Genomic DNA, 15,010 nt, shown 5'->3' on the forward strand with positions numbered 1-15,010 from the left:
GCGGCAAAGTGTCGGTTGGGGTTTTTCCCCCGCACACAGAATAAAAGTAGGTGGGTAAACGATCGGCGCGATGAGTCTGCAGCCGAAGATCGGCAGAGGAACCGCGAGCAACCTTTATGCCGACCGCGCCTCTTTTTTTCTTCACTAGATCTACGCAGTTGTTGGTCCACATCAAGCCGGCAGTGTAAGCGCGAAGGTATGTTGATTAAATATGATTGTGGAAATGTTTTCGATAAACGGATGACAGAAATTGTCGTCGGAGGCAACGTTACTTGTTTTTAGACTTGGTTTGTTGTTATAACTGTTGACTTGGGGTGCGTTTCCCAAAACCATAGTTGCTAACCTGTTGTGTTAGCAACTAGTTGGTTGGCAATGGAAAATAAGCAACATGGTTTTGGGAAACGCACCCCTGGTTAGTTATTATTAATATGTTCGCGTATTAAATATTTTTCAGTGAGTTGCTTTAGACAGTATTTTTGACGTGAGGGGATCGTTCGGTAAACAGTTAGGTAAACGGTAATAAATTGACGGACTGTCTTTTGTCTACACAAAAATGACATCTGTCATTTTATAATATGGACCCCTTACACTCTAAATGCATTTTTAATGATTTTGTCTAAGTGACATGCTTAATATTAAAGGCAGCTCTTGTTGTGCGTTTTTATGGTAACGTTAAAAGTAGACCTGTCAATCAAAGAACTAGTTTAGTACAAGTGCACAGCCACTGTAGACAGTCAGACAAAGTGGTTATTAAGTAATAAAGTGATAGGAAGTAAGTGTTTTTGGACACACACCTATTCATAAAATAGAGCCTTTATTTAACCTTTGTAATTTAGGCAAAATAAAATGTCTTTTCTGTTTTTTTCACTCAGGTAAATACAATGAAGGCATGGCTTGGTGGCCTCCAGAACCTTTTACAGCCCACGTGATCAAATAGCTTGCGCGCGCATTTCGGCCACGGAAGTGTTGTTGTTCCCCAGTGGTTCTCTAACCTGTTAGCAACTCAGAAAGTTTATTAAAACGGTTTCCCAGCATCAAAATGTCTGGTTGTTGCGTTTGGTTGCACTAATATAATATACTAATATACGTATATATGTATCTGGCCACTTTATATTTGGCCATCTGCTAATGTCTTCTATCCACTCCACTATAGTACACGGATCTGGTAGATGTGTTGAAAAAGTTGATAAGTCAACTTTTTAAAATAACTTTGTCTGTGTTACTTCACTGCTGATTCTTACCATACTTCCGTTGCCAAACTGCGTGCACCTACGTTGCCACATCATCATTGTGTACAAAGAGTAAAAGGGTCTATAAAGACTCATACAAAATACTCCAAAGTTTTTTCAAGAGGACATCACCCAACCCATCTAAAGGATGAAAACAATACTCTTGTTGAATACTACATGAGACAAGTGAGAGTGGGGGGCTATGTTGTTCTGATGTTACTCATTGTACTTTCTATGTTCGATGTGATCAATATGAAAACTAATCTTTGTAAAAACTTTTCATTCACAGACCATCCTGACTTAGATCACCATCACCACCATCATCCCCTGCATCGTGCCCTTCATCAGACACCCAAAATGCACCACAAACATCACAGGCGAAAAAGAAGAAAACGCACAACAAACCTTCCAAAAAACCCTCCTCCCCCTTCCCTCCTACCTATGGCTGGAAACAACATAACAGTTGGCAAGTTGAATTAACTATTTTGACCTTAAAGGCTTATTTTTTTATCTTATTCACTGCATCCCCATAGTTAGATAAGTGCATACATACTCCTTTCATCTCTGTGCGTGCCGTAACTCTGTCTGATGCACCCACCGCTAGCTTAGCTTTGCACAATGACTTGAAGTAAATGGCTCCAGCTAGCATGCTGCTCCCAATAAGTGACAAAATAATGCCAACTTTTTCCTATTTATATGTTGTGATTTGTATAGTCACAACATGTACAAATAACAAGGTCATGTGAGACACAGCCATCTATTAATCATATACATACAGGGAACTATATTCTCAGAAGGCAAAGCCCGGCTACTTGGGTGCAGTGATTTGCTAGCAGCACCTGAGAAACCCCCGGTGAGGAGCAGAGAGTTCGGTCAGAGTTGTGCGGTTACTCCCCCCAAGTAGCAAGTGCTTCGCCTTCTGAGAATATAGTTCCCAGTGTGTATACTGTTGAAGGATGGCTGTGTCATGGCCTTGTTGTTTGTGCACGGTGTGGCTGGGCAGATCACGGCACATAAATAGGAGGATGTTGCTGTTGTTTTGTCGCTTGTTGGGAGCAGCGTGCTGGCTGGGGCCATTTGCTTCAGGTCTTTGTGCTCAGATGGGCTGGCGGTGGGTGCGTCAGACAGAGTTACGGCACGCACAGAGATGAAAGGGGTATGTATGCACTTATCTAACTCTGGGGGTTACTGTGAATGAGCTAAAATCCCAAAAAGTCAGCGTGTTCCTTTAAGTTTCCATATGTCCATTAGAAAATTAAAGGGATAGTTCACCCAAAAATGAAAAATAATGTCATTAAGGACTCACCCTCATGTCGTTCCAAACTTGTAAGACCTCCGATGTTTTATGTTTAGTCCGAGAGCTTTCTGACCCTACATTGAAAATCTATGCACGGTATACTGTCCATGTCCAGAAAGATAATAAAAAACATAATCAAAGTTGCCATTTGACATCAATGGGTCAGTTAGAATGTGTTGAAGCATCCAAAAAACATCTTGGTCCAAAAATGACAAATTTATTCAGCATTCTCTTCCATGTCTATTGTGTAGCGCATGTGTCTGACTAAAGTTTTGTGACGCAGATGGCGTGTTATCCTCAGATATGTTTGTGAATTTTTTTCACATTTACAGCATTCGTCTCCCTCAGACTGTAAACGAAGCTCGGGTGCACAAAAAAAAGCGGGGACGCACCTAATAACACATCAGCCACGTTGTACGTCAGCTGCGTCACTGCAGTCATGTGACTTTAGTCTCGTGCGCGTTCAGAACAGAACCGGAAGAGAAGACAATGCTGAATGATGTCGTAATTTTGTTATTTTTGGACCAAGATGTGTTTTCGATGCCTCAACACATTCCAACCGACCCACCGATGTCAAATGGCTACTTTGATGATGTTTTTTTATTACCTCTCTGTTCCTGGACAGTATACTGTGCATGGATTTTCAATGGGGGGTCGGAGGGCTCTCGGACTAGATCTAAAATATCTTAAACTGTGTTTCGAAGATGAACGGAGGTCTTACCCTCATGTCGTTCCAAACTCGTGAGTCATTAATTACATTATTTTCATTTTTGGGTGAACTCTCCCTTTAATTACATGCTCATACTTTAATTATGCCTGATAAGAATTTGTAATATTTGTGTTTAAACATTTTTCGAATTTTAATCCTTGTTTTTAAATGGCCATGACAGTGACAAAAAGGAAGCAGCCTTCTCTAGCCCACCCAAGTTTCCATCAAAGGAGCAAGCCTAGTAAGACATTTTATGTGTATAATGCTGCACTTCTCATACAGCGAATATCAGATGTAGATATCTAAGGTGCAAATCTTATGGTTGATGTGCCTTTTTGATCATCTTTCTGTTGTAACCTTTTTTAATCTTCTTGAAGTGACAGTAAGAAGAAAGCTGGCTAACCCTCCCACCCCTTGTTTAACTCCTCCAGCCCATCCCACATCATTGTAGAGTGAAGGTAAGTGTACCCTATATAGTAAAATGCATCAGGTCCCTAAATTCAAGCAGACACAATGTACTCCACAGGTCCACAGCACATACCATAGTTTGATGTTCCAGAGATATGATTTTTGAGTTTATATTAGTAGTGTGATCAGTAAACCAAGGTTTTCTGTCTTTCCAAGAGACTGCGGTTAATATTCAGAAAGAGGCGCTGAGAACTGAAGGCTTTCCTGACTGTAAGCCATTTAAAACGCAGACAATGAAAACACTGACACGTGTGTGTAGAAATGTGTGGCAATTACTCAGCCCACTGACATTAGTTTATCTAATTGTGATAAACTTGACTTACTGTTCACTCCAATAATTTCGTTTTTCTGTATTTTCTAGTGACACCGAATAATAACGAAGGCCTGTGTGCTTTGCAGCAGCCTCCACGTCACCCTCTTCCAGTGCTCCGTCAGAGGACTAATGATAGTAAGATATTTTACATGTAATGTATGAATCTGCACTTTTTACTCAGAACATCATACTGAGGTAGTAAAACAATACATTTCAGAATAATTCAATAGCAAATGAATTGGGGCCAGATTTTAAAATCAAGCTGGATCTGGGCCATTTGTGTTTTTTCCATTTAAGTGATTACATCAGTGAATGAGGACCTTCTTCGTACTGAATGTAAGTTTCCGTTAAATATGTGATGCATAGACCCTTTTACAGCCCACGTGATCAAATAGTTTGTGCGCGCATTTCGGCAACGGAAGTGTTGTTGTTCGCCAGTTGTTCTAACGTGTTAGCAACTCAGAAAGTTTATTAAAACGGTTTCCCAGCATCAAAATGTCTGGTTGTTGCGTTTGGTTGTACTAATATAATATACGTATATACGTATATATAAAGAGTTTGGTCCCAAATAAACGGCATTTTTGAAAAAAATGAGTTGCTGCCAGAATCAGTATTATATCAGGTCAATATTAAAAAGTAAATTCTTAATTTTAAGCAAAATCCAATATACGCCGTTTTATTCTGTCATCTTTTCTCCCTTTTTTCCCAAAATGCAATAAACGCCACTCCTCCTTTTCTACAGAATGCCATAAATCAGCTCCACAGTTTGCAGCGCACCATTGCAATGTAAACAAACAATGGCGGCGCGTTGAGTACACGGAATACTAGTTTTCCTCATCTACTATGTACTTCGTGATCAACAAACAAACAAAAACAAAATAATACTTTAATAGCATTGATAAACCTGTGATGGTTTTCTGTGACGGGAAAGAAACGTAAGCCATCAACATCTAATAATTTACGCAAGAGACACTCGGGAGACCGGTGCTTGTTTGCCCGGGCCGACAACATCAAGTTTCTGTCATGCAAACACATTGACCCCAGGGGATCTTATGAAAAACTTTCCATAATTTTACTCAAAGTCAACGAAAATCGAGCAGGACCAAAACATTTTACAGCTGATCGCTGTGAAACACGTTAAGTGACAACGTCAAGTATAACCGCATCAATGACAGTGTTCTTAATATCACAAAGTAAGTGTTTTGATTAATGCCATTAATGTTTATATTTTTAATTGGTGTATACCACTAGTCAACTAAATGAATAACATGGCAAAGATGAATGCTTATTTATAAAGGCTATTGATTCAATAGATTTATAGCATTTTGAATAAAAACTTGTCATGAATTTATTGCATTTTGTGGAAAAAATAATCTGTTTTTATAATAAATCTTTGAAAATCAAGTTATGGATTTGAAAATTTTTTATGTTTTTATAACCTAAAGATGCTATGTGAAAGTTTGTAACAGAAAATAGTGGTTTTCATCTTGTCACTTTCTTGGTATAGAAAACACGTTTTTAACAAAATTTGTCAAAATGGATTTATTGGGTTTTGGAACCAAACTCTTCATATGTATCTGGCCACTTTATATTTGGCCATCTGCTAACGTCTTCTATCCACTCCACTATAGTACACGGATCTGGTAGATGTGTTGAAAAAGTTGATAAGTCAACTTTTTAAAATAACTTTCTCTGTCTGTGTTACTTCACTGCTGATTCTTGCCATACTTCCGTTGCCAAACTGCTCGTGCATATGTTGCCACGTCACCATTGTGTACAAACAGTAAAAGGGTCTATTGGGTCTTTAAACTTGTGGCTGTAAGCGCACTTGAAAAGTTTGAGAGCAAAAAGCCTACATACTGTTTAGCAGTTTCACATCTAATTGTATCATTTCATAGTGACAACCGTTAATTGGCAGCAGGAAGATGAATATGAAGGGCTGGGCTCTCCTGAACATAAGCTGTTTAGCATGCAGATCAAGAACACACTGAGACAGGCACACACACACAATACACAGCGCACACACAGCACAGTCCTACATAAAATGGGGAATGACAAAAATGACAGAAAAAGTTTTAGAACCACTGCTGTGGGGTCACTTATTTAGCTCTGTTAGTTGGACCTGGGTGATGCTGTTCTTTGTGTAACGGGACTTTTTCTGTATTTCCTAGTGCCACAAGATGATTGGCAGCAAGACACACCCAGTGATGAAGGGATGTGCTCTCCTTAAATCACAGCCTATTCATCAGGTACTCCTGAGTAAGTCCTACAATGTGTTGAAACAACATGATTTTATTTTTTGCAAAATGCTCTGACTTTTCTGAATTGTCTTTTTAGAAACCATCCACGAAGATATATAGACTTTTGTGCTGTCTTATTTTTTCTGTTGCTTATTACATTATTACATTTTTTTAGGTGCTGTGTTAAGAAATCCTGCCTACAAAGTTCCACTGAGGCTGATATAAAGATGACTGTGAGAAACTGGCTGCGGCTGTCTGAGCAGAGACAGGAATGGGGGCAGCAAAGGCGGGACAAGCAAGCATCTTAAGTGAAATAATTGATTGGACTGATTCTGGAGTATGACTTATTCTGGAGGGAATTTCTTATTTTTGTTGCAGTTTGCTATGGGACGGTTTCAAGGACAGGGATTAGACTAGTTCTAGACTAAAATAAATGTAAGAGCTGTCCAAACTGAAAACAACTTGCACTGACATATCATAAAATACATCAGTGTCTTTTGTGATGCTTCAAAATGCACACAAGTAATGTTTTTATTAAGACATGTTATTAAAACTAGTTATATTTCAGAATTAAACTAAGGCCTAGTCCCGGTTTAAGATAATCCCTGTCCGGGAAACCACCCCAAAGTGTAATTTGTGGAGTGTTAAAATAAATGAAACTGCCTTTGCAAAAACAAAGTAAAAAAAAATTTCCAGATGCCCTTCTGTTTTGTTATTTCTCCTGGAAAACTCACTGATCCATTTTTTTCTGTTAGACTGACATTTACCAGGTTGTCATATTGTGTATGAAATACACCCTACACATAACAATCACTTACTTTCAATTTAAACTTTTTTTGTCATAAAACCTGGCAACTCAAAAGGAAGCGGCTGCAGACTGCGCAGCCACTGACGGAGTCTTGCATGCAAGTGGGCTAGTTGCCTACTTCTCCACTAGCTCTTGTCAAATTGTTAGGGAAGAAATTTTATGATTAACACAACATAAACTGTTATTGAGGGTTGATTGTTGTTGATACACAATATGAAATGAGTTAGCCTGCAGGGGTCTCCAACATTGTGAGCAAGGGCTACAACAATATGTATAAAACAATCTGGAGGGCTACTTTTTTATTTATTCTACTCAAAACTTTTTTGTTTTACTTACTGATTTTATTTTATTTTACTTTTTGATATGTTTTAGTATTGTTTAATATGTTAACATACGTAAACCAAGCCAAGTTAATATAAAACATATGTATGTAATAAATAAATATTACAATTGAGACTAATAGAATGTGCTGGCACCATGGAGACCCCTGGCCTAAACAAATCAATTATATAACGGTGGGATCCTGACGCCTCGCTCCCTTTAACACTGGAACAGCTGCTTTATAAGCATGCCTTGACGTTTTCAGCGATGCAGCCGAAAATCAGCTGTGTTCAGTGGGAGAGCGAAGCGGATCGCGCCGCATATAGGTCATAATAATTAGGGCGGGTTTACGTTGGCTCACGGTCGGCGATCATTCTAATGCCACCATCTTCCCGATGTCTTGCCTATTAGCTACCGATCTCCATAAGACATCTCACCGAGGCACTTTATGTCGGGCAAGTACATGCGCCCCAACGTCGGTAAGAGCTAAATTGCTGTCTGGGTAATTACTATCATACCGGTTTATTGCCCACCCCTAGCGAAACGATTGTCATTTTTGACAAGAAAAAAAAAATGCACTTTTAAACCACAACTTCTCGTCTATCTCTGGTCCTGAAAAGCGCCAGCCTCGGGTAAATGCGTAATGACGTTGAAAGGTCACGTGTTACATATATAAAACGCACATTTGCGGACCATTTTAAACAATAAACTAACACAAAGACATTAATTTGTATCATTCCACATACAACAACGTCGGAACGGTCCTCTTTCTACACACTTGTTAACACTGGGGCGGAGTTTCGCATTCGTCCTCTGTGACCTCTTGTCGTGATGACGTATTTACGTGAGGTCGCACTGGTGCGTCACATGACCGGAGATAGACGAGAAGTTGTGGTTTAAGTGCATATTTGTTATTTTTCTTGTCAAAAATGACAATCGTTTCGCTAGATAAGACTCTTACGCCTCGTTTGGGAGCGTTTAGAGTCCTTTGAAACTCTGTTGAAGAAGTTCTGTTGGGCTCTATTAAAGTCCATTAAAATGAGAAAAATCCTGCAATGTTTTCCTCAAAAAAACATAATTTCTTCTCGACTGAACAAAGAAAGACATCAACATTTTGGATGACATGGTGCTGAGTAAATTATCTGGATTTAAAAAAAAAATGGACTAATCCTTTAACTTACACAGGTGTATATTTTTTCAAGTATGTTTCTAGAAACAACCACTCAACTTAAATGCATACATTTAAAAGAATAAATGTAAGAACCAAAAGGTAAAAAATAAAAATAAAAAATTTCAAAAGCGCATACTATAAAAACTACTACTACTTGTACTTGTTACACTATAGGCCTATTTATGTAAACTGCATGAAAAAAACATCTGTGTCAGCAAAAGTAACACGAGCAACCAGTCATGTGCCTAACCAAAATATGATCGCATTCACATCAGCTGAAAAGAACAGAGCTGTGACTTTTAAGAAGGTCATCGTTTCCAAAAGCCCTCTATTAGTGACACAAGGATCTTATTTGTACTCCTAATCGGTGCTAATGTGAAAGTTAACCGCTCATTTGCACGGGGACGTATTCCAGACGAGCTGCCCTGCAACATCAGCATTTTACAATCCCACCCTTATCCCACGATGTGAAGCAGGGCTTCTATAGGGGTCACTAAAGATCGGGCATCTACACGGATCAAAGGAGATTTGACCGGCATGGTGCTTAACACCAGTGAGAATGAGAGCTCCTGTTTGCTCTCAATGCAACAATCACAGTCTGTTAGCAAGTCAGTATGCTGCTGGGCTGATAAAATCACTGCTTTATTCTCCATTTCTAATTCTGCTCCAGGCACTTGGCAACAATTGACTCTTAATTATTGTTTTTATGCGATTAAAGAGGCCTGTTTAAAGTGAAATAAAAGCAAATAAGCATCTTTTAGTATGATGTGTAAATTGGCACGAAAAGAGTGCGGCTCTCAAAGTGCCGTTCGTGATTACAGCTTTTTTTGTAACCGTATTAGCATCACTCTAGAAGAATGAGGGGAAGCGTGTTTTCACTTCAATGTGTAAATGACTCTTTTAGAATAAAGCATTTCAATCAGATGGGTTAATCTGACATGAGAACTTTGCTACCCCCTAGTGCTTGATTCAGTAACTGTTCAATCAAACAAAGAAAGATACTGCAGTCTCAGTGGAGGAGAATCTATATAAGAAAAAAACAACAGCTAATGAAAACGAAAAATTAGAAACCATCCATCAAACCATCAATCTTCTTTTTAAAGCTGCAGTTATTATCCAATACGATGTAGGCCAGTCGCAATGAGTGTGTCATCATCAGAGAATGTAATTATGTTGCTGTTGTCATAGAAGAGGAGAACCAGGACGAGAGAGAGAGAGAGAGAGAGAGAGAGAGAGAGAGAGAGAGAGAGAGAGAGAGAGAGAGAGATGCCTGAGTCAGGCAGCACATCATCACACTGTGATGTGCTTAAGTTAGTCTTTTCTTCCTGTTCTGCTTGTAGACACATAAACACAAACCTACAAACAATGCATTGAAAAAATTTTTCACAGACAATGCCTGAACATAGTTCTATGCTTGAACAATACCTCTTTTATGATTTTCATTTTCAAAGTTTTTGCTTTGGAGTAAAAAAGTAAAAAATGTCAAGGTGTAAAATGCATTCGAAAAAACATTTGCAATAATTAAGATGTTTATTCGTATGCATTTAAAGGGACATTTCAGTTTTTTGAAAATATGCTAATATTCCAGCTCCCCTAGAATTAATAATTTGTTTTTTACCGTTTTGGACTCCATAGCACTTTGAGATTCTTTTATGAAAAGTGCTTTATAAATAAAATGTATTATTATTATTATCATTCAGCGGATCTCCGGGTCTGGTGCTTGCGCTTTTAGCATAAGCACAATCCATTGATTCGGATTAGACCATTAGCATCACGCTAACAAATAACCAAAGAGTTTTGATATGTTTCCTATTTAAAACTGGACTCTTTTGTAGTTATTGTTAGTCATATTACGCACTGACTGAAAATAGTCCCCTGCTATTGAAAGTAACCAAGGGGACCACTTTCGGGCAGTGCGCAACATCACCACGCCCGCTGCAGCCATGTTACAGCTGCAAAGTCCTTGATTATTACGCCAGAATGAGAGTATAGTTCCTAGCCATATCTGCCTAGAAAATCAATTTTTAATTTTCTCTCAGTCTTAGTACACAATGTAACTACAGAAGAGTCAAGTTTTAAATAGGAAAAATATTAAAACTCTTTGGGGTTTTTTAGCGCGATGCTAATGGTCTAATCAGATTCAATGGATTGTGCTAAGCTATGCTAAAAATGCTAACGCCAGACCCGGAGATCAGCTGAATGGATTCCAAAACTAGAATCAAATGTTTAACCGTAGGGGAGCTGGAAAATGAGTATATTTTCAAAAAAGTGGAATGTCCATTTAAGAAAGATGTTTTCTTATTTTTTACTTGATGGTTCCACGACTCCACATTTTAAGTCAACTTAATTTAGTTGAAAGTGGTATAAATGGTATAATGAAACTCCACATACACACACAAGCAAATTCAACGTAATGATGGGACATTTTCAGTAAAAAAAAAAAAGTAACGACAAACAATTTTCTCATTAAAGAAAAGTTCTCTCGTTTTGGAACCAAACTCTTCATTACATTTTTTATACCATGGGCCTGTTGAATGCTTTATTCTGATTGGTTAAGAAATGTTCCATGTGTTCCAATATTTATTTTATTTAAAAAAATTTGTGTGTGCAAATGAGGAAAACAACTTTATGGATGTAACTTTTCTGAAGTCTGTCCCTACCTAACCTAACTGAAAAATAATTTTTAAAAAGTCGGAAATGGCCTGGAATTTGCATGGAATTGCTCACACATTACTTTTTTTACAGTTAATTTAAAGGTGGGGTGAATGATTTCTGAAAGCCAATGTTGATATTTGAAATCACCTAAACAAACACGCCACTACCCCAATAGAATCTGGATCTTCTTTTAACAGACCCGCCCCACAAATACGCAACCCAGGCAAAGATGCCAGTTAGTAGACATGCCCCTTACTGCTGATTGGCTACAAGTGTGTTTTGGTACTCGGCCCAACTCCCTTTTCCAAAGTGTTTTTTTAATCATGCACATCGCCTTTAAGGGTCAGTGTGTAGATTTTTGGAGGCATTTAGCGGTGCGATTGCAAATTGCAACCAACGGCTCAGTCCACAACTCACCCCTCACTTTCGAAACCAAGCGTGCCACACAAGCCCTGAAAAGTGAAGCCAAAACATCTCGATCGCCCCCCAGTGACTGGTCCTGGTATAGGTCCTAAACCCCACCTCCCCCGTTATTTAATGGGACTTGAGTTCAACTAAATTTAATTACACTTCAATTATCTTTTTGTCATTTACTGTAGTTTTTATCACGCTGATGTAAATTCAAGGGTTTGTTTTTAAAATAAATTTGTTTTTAGTTATTTAATGTTATAAAAACAGTGGTATGATGTCATGATTGACAGCTTTGATATGTGCATTCTCAGAGGGCGGGGCCTTGATTTCGCAGCTTTACTTCCTGCTCACTACTGCGCAGGACTGGTCCCCAAAATCGCTACTGCGAAGACTCAAGACCCAAGATGTCAGCGCCGTAAAGGGACACTCACGGCATCACTTTTCACCAATGGAAGACAGCGAACAGCCATCGTCCATCTTTTTTTACAGTCTGTGTTTGAAACGCATAGTGAAGCTACGGTAGCCGCCACAGGACAAACACTTCATCGTCTGAGACGACGTAGTGACAAAATGTGCTCTTTAGAACAGTTTGTCCGTTTAGGGGGTACTGTAGAAATATGGCGGCACTAAATGGCAATGTAATAAAAACAATACATTTCATTATGTGAGGTCTTTATACACCACTGATAATATAGTTATGTATGTTGCATTTCTGTCAAGAGACCCTTTCTAAAAGTTACACAATGCATCTTTAAAATGGAGGAATCCATTTGTCATTGACTGTACACGGCATGTAAACAAATGTCCAAGCACGTACGCATAAGCTGACTCGTGCACATTTCTACAAACACGTATATGCTGCAACCCACAAATGCTCCAGCACGGAGCAGCACAGCGGTATCCATTTTCCTCTTTTCCTCTCCCTTCTCGAAAGGTTAGAGGTGTTTAGAAAGCAAAATTGTGGCACCCCTGGCTACACCGTTTGATCCTGACACACTGAAAGAAGGGTGTGATTTGTCCTATAGTTGAAAGCACATCTGCTGTCTGACCTGTATTTCCTGTGCTTTAAGCAACTGATTGGAAAGACCACAGGGAATCGCGTTGAGCAGGCAGCACCGTATTCCCACAGTATCACTGAGTCTGTTTGTGCTTGCATCAAAGAGAAAAAGTCTGTAGATCCGTGTGTGTGCAACGAAAGGAGAGATCGTGGTGTACGTTAATGCATATTTGAACACAGACGCCCGTCTTTCTTTCTGGGTCGGCCAGAAAGTCATTACATAAAGCCTCAGTCTTTCCACTCTAGGTCTTTCGTATCAGCCTTGCCACCGTTACAAGCCCAGCCTTGCACCGTTTCCCCTGGGCTTGTTTGTTGGTGAAGCCGAGACAAATTGCCATGCCTACAGGCATCAGACACAACAGTGGGAATACTGATGGTCCTGGCCTGGAATGCTGCGTCCAGATCAGACCCTGTATCACAAATCTCGCAGGGAAATCTTATCTAAACTCTGCTCCTAATAACCCGTGTCTACTACACATGGTTAATTACTTTATCACGGCTAAACGCCGGAGTGAAGGGTCAATAGGGGAGGCAGGAAAAATATTTGAAAACCTCACAAGATCAGAGTCCAGCTAGCTAGGTGTGGTTGGGGGCTCATTGGAGGGATTCGTTTAAGTTTATGGTCAAATTAAGTACTCACAAATTTGATGGTTTACATTTGATGGTCAAGTGCTAAGGTTTGTCAACACCAGACCAACGCAATATTATGTACAAGGATTTGCATAATGTATGAACATTGTCGATCCACCTGACAGATTTAAAGTGTAACTCTATGACTCATGTAATGGGTGACAGATCATCTTCCTTATGGGCTCCAGAAACAGATGCAATCTCAGCAACAGGAGGACAAACACTGACTTTTTATAAGCATGCAAGAGTGACATGGCTAGTGCTCCGGTCTCACATGCCCACCGTGTTTGCGTAAGGCGGTTCTTGGAGCAATGGTACACAGACTTTTAAAAGCTTTGCTCTATAGGTGCACTTTTAAAGTTTATGTTTCTCTAGAGCAGATTTAACTTTCAACCTTGGGAATGTAAATTTGTATTTTAGTTTCTGAGTTGAAGATCGTTAACTTTACATTATCTTAGCATAGATTTTCTTAAACACAGTGTCTTTATTAAAAACAGTGTAAATGTAAAACCTATTTTTTTTACAGTAAATGCTTCAAAAATGAACTACAATAACACAGTAACAAGCGTAGTCTACTTTCTTGTGTTACTACTAGCGATTGTACATGGAAAAAACAAAAATCTTACTTAGTATTTTAGCAACTTGTTTTACAACACAAATATCTACAAATGCTTGAAACAAGATATAGAATTTAAAAAAGCAAAAGACATAACAGATTAAGAAGAGCCCGTCCACACTGAGACATGTTTAGCCGTTTTGGGAGCCTAAAACCACATTTTATTTTTTGTTTTTTGAAACCATAACATAGAGTGGATAAATCTGAAAACAGCAACCTTGCCGTTTGGTGTGTATAGCCAAATCTGCCTATTTTTGTGAAATGATGATGTCATCATCACCCTATGTCTTGACCCTAGTCCGACAACGCTATATCACATAACAGCATGGTGGACTACATGCATGTGTTTGTACTGCAGAAGGTAGTGAGTCTATAATATTAAAAAAGCAAAATCTTCTGCTTCTTTGTTACTACTGCAACAACAAAGGCATTTTTCAATATGCGTTCTTGTCTGTACCTGTGTTCTTGTGGACTTGTGAAACGTTATCAGTCCAAATCCAAGTTCACATCAAGCCAAGTTCAAATAACATCACGGATTTCTTCTTGATCCGCCCATTTTATCGAGGATGTATCAAAAGGTGACTTGTGTGGACTTATGACAGCCAAGTTTCCCAGAATGCATTTTGCCTTAATGGCAATGGAGCTTAAAACTTGCACAATATTCAAAATATTACTCGTTCTGTGTCATAAAATGTAGTTTTAAAGAATTTTTTTAGAGAATATAGATGAGTAAACTTCAAATATGTAGTCAGTTTGTAAAGATAGCACCTATATTAAAATTTCCTCTGACGTCTTTTGGTTATGCGAGTTCCAGGTGATCAGCGGGCGGTCAGCAGCGTGTACACCGCCGAAGGAAGTCCTTTTGAAATTTGCCACTGTTTCAGTTCAGCTGCGGTGTCAAATAATCCCTCTAACTGCCATTTTTTGTCTCATTAATTTATATATCTTTATTATTCATATGAAGTTTTTTATTTGATATTATAATTTTAACTTCCAGCATTATCCTGCTGGAAGTAGCCATCAGAGGGTGGTCATAAAGGGATGGACACGTTAAAAAACAATTCTCAGGTAGGCCGTGGCATTTA

The 15,010-nt window shown here is 38.9% G+C and overlaps 1 protein-coding gene and 1 long non-coding RNA gene across 9 annotated transcripts in view; one reads left to right on the top strand and one right to left on the bottom strand.

Moving 5' to 3' along the window:
* Positions 1-15,010, bottom strand: part of septin12 (septin 12) — an 82,522-nt gene that overhangs the window by 41,970 nt on the left and 25,542 nt on the right. The gene's annotated exons all lie outside the window — the stretch shown is intronic.
* Positions 52-6,957, top strand: LOC129455760 (uncharacterized). 8 transcript variants are annotated; one of them, XR_012359253.1, is made up of 9 exons: positions 52-196; positions 873-1,415; positions 1,519-1,695; positions 3,417-3,476; positions 3,613-3,693; positions 3,860-3,913; positions 4,065-4,151; positions 6,188-6,275; positions 6,432-6,957. It is a non-coding gene; the product is annotated as an uncharacterized lncRNA (long non-coding RNA). The 8 variants fall into 8 exon arrangements; XR_012359254.1 differs by having other exon boundaries at positions 3,619-3,693; XR_012359256.1 differs by having other exon boundaries at positions 53-196; positions 3,667-3,693.

The sequence above is a fragment of the Misgurnus anguillicaudatus genome, chromosome 19 (genome assembly GCF_027580225.2).
Source record: "Misgurnus anguillicaudatus chromosome 19, ASM2758022v2, whole genome shotgun sequence".
NCBI lineage: Eukaryota > Metazoa > Chordata > Actinopteri > Cypriniformes > Cobitidae > Misgurnus > Misgurnus anguillicaudatus.